Genomic DNA, 7,765 nt, shown 5'->3' on the forward strand with positions numbered 1-7,765 from the left:
ACCCAGTATTTTCACCAGATCGAGTCAAAACTCGATCTGAACGTTGGGGGATAAAATTTATCCCCCCAGGGCGCCCGGAACCCTTCCAGGCGCCCCGACCAAGGCTATAAATATAGCCTTGGTCCAGAAGCTTTTCATCAATTCAGAACTCACGCTTTTCTTTCAAACACTTGTACGCTTTCTGTAGTTAGCTTCTATTGTGCGCTTCAACTTTGTAAGAGGCTTCTCCGCCTGAAGGAGAAATTCTAGTGCGATCATCTTTCTTGGATTAACAACCTTCCCGGTTGTAACCAAGTCAAAACCTGGTGCCTCGTTTTCTGTTCTGATCTTAGTTTATTGCTTTGATTATTTTTACAAGTGTCAGTTTAAGAGTTCGAGAAGGGTTGGTTTGTGTTTTGATTTCTGCAGGGCTATTCAACCCCCCCTTCTAGCCGGCCCAACGGTCCTACAAGTGGTATCAGAGCCGAGGCGCTTCAGGAGGACTAACCGCCGAACGAAGCAACGAAATGGCCGGACCAAGCATCCACCCGCCGAAATACGAAGGGGATTTCACCACATGGAAAAAACTGATGCAGGTATTTCTTACAACCGATATTGAACTATTTTTAACAATGAAATTTGGCTTTGAAGCTCCAGAGGACAAGGAAATAGATAAATGGACAAAAAAGGAGCAGGCTGACTTCGTGGCGAACGGCAAAGCAGAGTACCATCTGCTAAGCGTACTTCCGCCTCAAGAAGTCAACAGGATCGGTAAATACAACTCGGCAAAGGAACTTTGGGAAAAGTTCCTCGAGCTGCACGAAGGGACGTCCGAAGCCAAGCTCGCCAGAAGAGATCTGCTTCGGAATCAGCTCACAAACCTGCGACTTGGGGAAGACGAGACAGTCGCACATCTGCACTCCAGAATTAAAGAAATAATCACCGGACTCACGAATCTCGGAGAAGAGGTAAGTAACCGAGATTCGCTCAGGTACGCGTTAAATTCATTTCCAAGAAATTCAAAATGGGCATCACTAGTAGATGCTTTTTACATTTCTAAGGACTTAGAAAAAATTTTATTAGAAGAATTTTTTTCAACATTTGAAGTCCATGAGTCAAGATGTGCAGGAATGAAGGAGCCCAAGAACAACGTCGCCCTCAAAGCTTCGAGAGACGAACCTGAGTCGGAATCCTCTCTCGACGACGAGGAAATGGTAATGATGGTAAGAAGATTCAAGAAACTTTGTAAATCTAGATCTACTAACCATCCGCAGGGGAAAAAAAAAAGGATGATCCGCTGCTACCACTACGACGAAGAAGGGCACGTCAAGGACAACGGCCCCAAGCTGAAGAACAAAGACAAGGAGAAGGGAAAGAAGCCTATCCAGAAACGAAAGGCCCTGAAAGCGACGTGGGACGTATCAAGACGACGACTGCGATTCAAGCTCTTCCGAAATGAGCATCGAGAGCATAGATGAAGGGGGAGACACGTCGGAAGAAAGCAGCAGCTCAGGGGGAGAAACGGTTAACGAGATCGACAAGGTAAGTCAGGTGCGATCTCTTCCTCCCGATAAAATGTTTAAATTCGTTAAACTTTTAACAAAAGATTGCTGCAAGTTAGAATGTGAAAATAAAAATTTAAAAGTAATTCTAGCTAAATCTTGTCCCTTAGAAGAATTAGATAAATTAAAACTAGCAAATGAACAATTGAACCTTGAAAATGATGATTTGAAAATTCAAGTAGATAACTTGAAAAACTATGCATGTTCATCTAAAACTAATTTTAAAAGATTTAATAATTTAAATTGGTACTTTAAATATCACCTGGGACAAATTAAGAATATTTCAAGAAAATATGTCCCTAAAAATCTTTTGGTTAATCCAGTAGGTTGGAACCTATATTGGGTTCCGAAGTCATGCTTAAATTAATTTTAAAATTAAAATTAGCGCTTTAAGTGAGAAAATTAAACAAAGAATTTCTTTATGAAGCTTTGTCAAGGAAGTGGTTGTTGCTCCAATAACCAAGAAGGCCTAGTGCCTCGCCACGACCTGGAAGCCAAAATATTGAAATAAATGTTTAATTAACTTACTAATAAAGCATTAATACAAGAATTTATTAGTGCTTTAAAAAGGGTTTTTCAAAACATTTTATTTCAATTTAGAAATTTTTAATTGACTTAGTCATTTGTTTTAAAAAATAAAAATGTGCTTAAATATTCTCAAAAATCATTCTTTCTTAAGTTAAAAGATTTTCTGAAATTAGAAATTTATGCTCAAATTACTTAGAAATTTTTTTTCCTAAATCAGAAACTTAGAAATTTTTTTTTTAAGTTAGAAATATTTCTCAAAATAATTCTTGCAAAAAGCTTAAAATTATTTTTATGAATTTATTTTAAATATTTTTTTAAATTTCCTAAATCTTTAATCCTTAGATTGTTTTTCTTAGAACCCCATTTTTTGTGATCAAAGGGGGAGAAGGGAAAGTATAAGTCTAGGGGGAGGTAGATAGATTTAATTTTTTTCTATCTTTTTGTACTTAAATTGCATATTAAGTTAAGTTACTTAATTTTATTTAAAGTCTATTTTACCCTATCTTAACTTGGGTTGATCACACCAAAAAGGGGGAGATTGTTGGAACCCCAAGGTTGTTTTGGTGTGATCAACATGTTAAGTTAGGTCCTGTGTGTTTCTAACCTTGTGTCTAAGTGTGCAGGAGCTTAGGAACACAGGTAGTCGAGCGGAAGACGCAGCTAGCAAGAAGGACGGCAGTCCGAGGGACGAGGTGCTGCGGAAGAGTACACCGACGGACGAGAAGGAAGTGCGCGGTGGTTCTGAGGGACGAAAGCCGGAGCGGAAGATTGCTCGGAGAGCAAGAGACACAGCTAGCGAGAAGGTCGACGACCGAGGGACGAAGACTGCGGATGAGTACGCTGGCGGACGAGAAGGAAACACGCGGCAATTCCGAGGGACGAGAAGCCGGAGGGAAGCCCGCTCGAGAAGACCGGAAGTTGGGTTCGGGTGAGCCCTTTTCCGGATGGCAGAGATCACCCAAGTGAGCGGATCTGGAGGAGAAAAACCGGACTGAGGCGGGACTGAACCAGAGAAGAGGTCCCAGACGAAAAAGTCAACGGCTGTTGACTTTGGGCTCCGGGGCGCCCGGAACAGTCCGGGGCGCCCGGAGCAGCCCGGGGCGCCCGGAACCCTTCCGGGCGCCCGGACCCAGTATTTTCACCAGATCGAGTCAAAACTCGATCTGAACGTTGGGGGATAAAATTTATCCCCCCCAGGGCGCCCGGACCCTTCCAGGCGCCCCGACCAAGGCTATAAATATAGCCTTGGTCCAGAAGCTTTTCATCAATTCAGAACTCACGCTTTTCTTTCAAACACTTGTACGCTTTCTGTAGTTAGCTTCTATTGTGCGCTTCAACTTTGTAAGAGGCTTCTCCGCCTGAAGGAGAAATTCTAGTGCGATCATCTTTCTTGGATTAACAACCTTCCCGGTTGTAACCAAGTCAAAACCTGGTGCCTCGTTTTCTGTTCTGATCTTAGTTTATTACTTTGATTATTTTTACAAGTGTCAGTTTAAGAGTTCGAGAAGGGTTGGTTTGTGTTTTGATTTCTGCAGGGCTATTCAACCCCCCCTTCTAGCCGGCCCAACGGTCCTACACCCAATACACCTCATCTAACCCTAATTTCTCCCTCTAGAGTCCACTTTTCCTTAGATCTACATCTAGATCTAACAGATTCCCAAGCCAAAACTTTGGAAAAAGAAGCTAATCCCCTACTCCTCCTCTCCCCTGCTCCTATCCTCTCACCATGTCGCAGATCTTGAAGAGACTTCATCGAGGAAGTGGTGGATCTGGAGAAGGAGATGCACCGGGAGATGACACAGGCAAAGGGAAAGCTTCATCATCAAGAGGCAAAGGGAAGAGGGTAGCACGCGACGAAGGTAACGAAAATACATTTAATATTGTTTTTAGAAATCGAGATCAAAAAGCTAGATATGATAACCTTATCATAGGAAAATTATATGCACGAAATATATGGATCCCGCCACTATGGATATGCTAGGAATTAGGGATGATATTGATTGGATGATTAGCTCTTTGTATTGGAATGATATAATGTACTGTCATGCACCGACTTACCCTCGTCTAGTCCTTGAATTTTTGAGTTCGCTTGATGTTAAATATTCATCTGAAGAGGACTACATAGGGATCATAACTTTTAGGATGATGAACAAAGAAGTTCGGTGGACTTTTAATGATTTTAATGATTATTTTGGTTTACCTAATGGAGGTACCCGAGGATTTGATAGTGGGATTAGATGGAATGAATTTTAGAGGTCGATAACTGGATTGAATGACCCTTATGAACCCTCTAGAGCCAAGGCATCCCGCATGCAAAACTCGACCTTTAGATACATGCACCGAGTGATGAGCAAAACAATTTTTGGTCGAGGAGATAGTGACGGGGTGATTAAAAAGATTGAACTCTATTATCTTTGGGCAATGTTGAAGAAAGTTGATTTTTGATTCCGGGTTCCATTTCCTACAAACCTTAGTAAGGGAAGCTAGGGCGTCTTCGGGGGCAATTGTGTTTGGTGGATTGATTACTCCAATAGCACATAATTTAGGTTGTGAGCTTGATGGACTAGAGGTTATTCATGGCAATGACAAGATCAACATCGATTCTTATCTTGTAATGAAGATGATTTGTTGGGATGAGAATGAGTTTGCCTTTCCTAGGGCCTTTGGTTTCCCTCTACCCCTTCCTTATCCCGAGCGCACTTCAGTTCGCAATCCTGCAAATTGGGTGATCACTGATCCAGCCCCCGAGAATGTACCTCACATAGTAGAAGAACCCGAGTACCACCAGGAACCCTCGCCATCGAGTTTCCCGCAGCCTTCCAGACATCCGGAACCTCCTAGGCACTCTTTTGCCTATGGCACAGGACCCTCTAGTTTTGATTTTTCTGACTTCCGTACCTCCTTAGAATCTCTTCACGAGAAGCACAATGCCCAACAACAGTTGTTGGAGGGTCACTTTAAGCTTTCTGACGACCAATTTAGGGAGGTGCGAGATCATTTTCAGTTCACTAGAGACTTCCATAGTCAAGTGACGGGGTTTGTACAAGATTATGAGGTGGACCAGGAGAGAATGAGGAACTTTATGGATGATATGGATATCACTCGACAGCAAGTAGACACTTTGTATCAATATCATTAGCACATAGGTCATCTCCCTGGTTTTCCTAGATTTTCCCCGGGGCCACATCAAGGACCTCCTTATCCCCCACCCTCACCACCATATTGATTTCATCGGGGCGATGAAAAGTCTAAGTCTGGGGGGGTGTTGTTGCACAACCTGAGTCAGGTTGAGAGTCATTCTTTTGTTTTTGCATATGTTATTTGCTTTCTTTTATCTATTTAGTTTAGTTTAGTCTATTTGCATTTTATTTGTTTCTGTTTGCACATTATTTACATTTTCTTATATGTGGCATATTTGAGAACATCAACCGTCCATTTTTTCGGCCACTTGTCCAATAGCAAAATGTCTAGCATTTTCTTAGTTCATGAGTGGTCCAGATTGTGTTAGTATGTTTAGTGTATCTCCTTTTTCTATCTTTAGTAGCATGAAATAAGGTAAGTATTATACGAAGTTCGGTATAAGTTTTTGGCCTAACCTTAAGGACTTATTTTCACTACACTTAAGTACTTAAGCTTGAATGGTAGACATACTTTTGAAATAGTTATGATTCATCCAAATTGTTTAGTACTTGTGTTCCCATGGTGATTCCTTATTTACATTTTGGTTACTAGATAACCTCGGATCATGGAAGCTCATTCAGAAAAATCTAAATCCCAACATATGCATCGCATGTGTAATAAGTGCTACACCTCTATAGCACTATATAAAAATAAATAAATAAAAAAATAAATAAAAAATAAGGGATAAAAAAATAGTTGTCGTGAGTGGAAACTAACAATTTATCCCTTTAAGACCGAGTTAGGTTACTGGGGAAATGAATGTTACGTTTCTCTTGATTCCGAGAAGTACCCTTTGAGACCTTATGTAATTTAAGGAAAATGAACCAAGTGTGTGGCAGGTAAGTGCCTATCACCGAGAACATTAGGAACTCAATTGTATGATGACTTAACTAGGACAGAGAATGGAAACTTGAAGAGCTTGAGCTACTTACTGCATCGAGCACAGAAGACTTATGTTTAGGCCATACTTAGGTTACTCCACAGTCATGCTTATCAGTGAAACTAGATGATAGAGTTAGGCAAATGCACTAAGAATTATGAAACACTGCAGGACTTCATGAACATAGTTTATAGCATTTTGCTTGAGGACAAGCAAAGGTTCAAGTCTGGGGGTGTGATATGCGCAAATATTATGATCTTTTACGCATATTTTAGCACACATTCACTTGACTTATGCACATATATTCTTCAAATGATCGCATCGTTTATCTTGTATTCATCATATTTATTATCTTGTTCGGATATTTGTTCTTTGTTTGGTTTTATATTGACAGGAAAGATTTTCGGAGTCTGAACGGAGAGTATTGATGTACCGGAACCAACCAGACAACACGGCCGTGCAACCCTGCACGACCGTGTGGCCAAACAGGAGAGGAAGAGCACACGGTCGTGCAACCCTGCACGGTCGTGCAACCAAAATAGTGACCAGTTAGCACACGGTCGTGCGACCCTGCACGGTCATGCCACCCGAGGCAGAGAAGGAGATTGGCACGGTCGTGCACCCCTGCACGGTCGTGCCCCAGGAGATTTGCACAGTCGTGCACCCCTGCACGGCCGTGCCCCAGGAGACAGAGCCCAAGGGCTACATGGCCGTGCGACCCTGCACGGCCGTGCAACCACGCACAGAGCCGGAGAAGGGCACGACCGTGCCACCCTTACACGGTCGTGCCGCCGCGGCCAAACCCTAAGGCTATATAAGGGTTTTAACCCTTTTTTCCAAGGGGGAGGCGAGCTGTCAAGGAAAAGAAGATCTTGGAGCAATTCTATGCCGCTTTGGACCGCCGTTCAACGAACTTCTACCACCACATCGACTCCAGAAGATGAGAGTTGGATCCGAAGGCCACTCTTCGACACTCGATAAGCATATTCCTTCTTACTTGCTGAGAATTGTATGTTTGTCTATACTATGTTTTCGGATATCTCTCTAGCATTCATGGAGTAGATCCCTTGTTCTGGGATTAGGGAGTAGTCGTGGTACGGATTGATATAAAACTCGAATTGTGTTTATACTTGTTGGATGAACTTTCATGCTTTGTTTCAATTGTTAATTGCTTACTTTTGATTGAGAAGAACTTGTCAGCCTCGTAGAGGATTACCTCTAGATCGTATACCCGAGGGGCCCTAGTGACAAGGGTAACCCGTTCATGGACATCTAGGATAGCTCCCTGAGAGGAAGGCAGATTCTCCCCAAGGGAGCGAGAGACCAGGCTTAGCTCTACTCACTATTCTTAATATCAGTTAGAGTTATGTCCTCAAGATTTGTCGAGGTGCCCTAGTGACAGGGGTAAACCGTGACTGGACTTCTTAGGGCATTACCCTATTCTGGTGCTTGAGAATACCTACTTAGCTTCCGGCAATAGCAGGAATAAGGACAGCGAGAGTAAGATAAACCGAGATACATCAATACTACCACGACGAAACCGACCCCCTAGAACTGCTCATCACCAAGTGAATATTTTGACCTTGCGACTCTGGACTCTCTCCCTCGACCTTTCTTTTCCCTTATCCTGATTAAG

This window comes from Zingiber officinale, chromosome 10A (genome assembly GCF_018446385.1).
Source record: "Zingiber officinale cultivar Zhangliang chromosome 10A, Zo_v1.1, whole genome shotgun sequence".
NCBI lineage: Eukaryota > Viridiplantae > Streptophyta > Magnoliopsida > Zingiberales > Zingiberaceae > Zingiber > Zingiber officinale.